The sequence below is a fragment of the Octodon degus genome, unplaced genomic scaffold (assembly GCF_000260255.1).
Source record: "Octodon degus isolate 3935 unplaced genomic scaffold, OctDeg1.0 scaffold00038, whole genome shotgun sequence".
Taxonomy (NCBI): Eukaryota; Metazoa; Chordata; class Mammalia; order Rodentia; family Octodontidae; genus Octodon; species Octodon degus.
In genome coordinates this window covers 7,119,665-7,120,328 of record NW_004524614.1, presented here as the reverse complement: position 1 = coordinate 7,120,328, position 664 = coordinate 7,119,665, and positions in this window count along the sequence as shown.

The window sequence follows — 664 nt, the reverse complement described above, 5'->3', positions numbered from 1 at the left end:
TTGCAGCCACAAACCGCGAATCAGAAGGCCTGCCAAGCAAGGTGAGGGGACACATACCATGTTCCAGTCCAGCTGTCCAGCGCCAGAAGGACTGAGCTGCTCATCCCTATAAAGGAGAAGGTGGGGTATCCAGAGGCTCAGACTCCCTGTAACACCAGGGACATGCAGTCAGGCAGGGACACAGAGCTTGGCAGACCAAGGCTATAACTCCAGCGCCCATGATAACAACCAACCAGGGAAACCACTCATTTACCTGGCTACCGAAAATAACACCCATAATTACTCCTCACTTCCAGACTTCCCTGCTCATAACAGCTGCCAGGCCCTCAGGCCCTCTGGATGCCAGGCTGGGTGTTGATCTCTCCCTGCCTGAGTATTTCCTTTGGACCCCTTCCTGACAGATGGGAGAGGGGCTCCCACAAAAGGCTGCTTTCCTAGAACAGCTGCGCAGGGCATTAGCTCGTCCACGGCTGGAGCTGGGGAGAAAGCAGGCAGTCTCCCCAGTGTAAAGGGAGGTCTCTTTGATGCCAATGCCCATCTTCACTCAGTAGTTTCATTTGGACTGAAAACAGAGAAGATCATATTCCCTCCAGCAAAGCTGGATTTAGGGACATCTGGTCATCCTGTGGCAGACTGCACAGGCGGGAGAGTGAAGTAGAAGCAG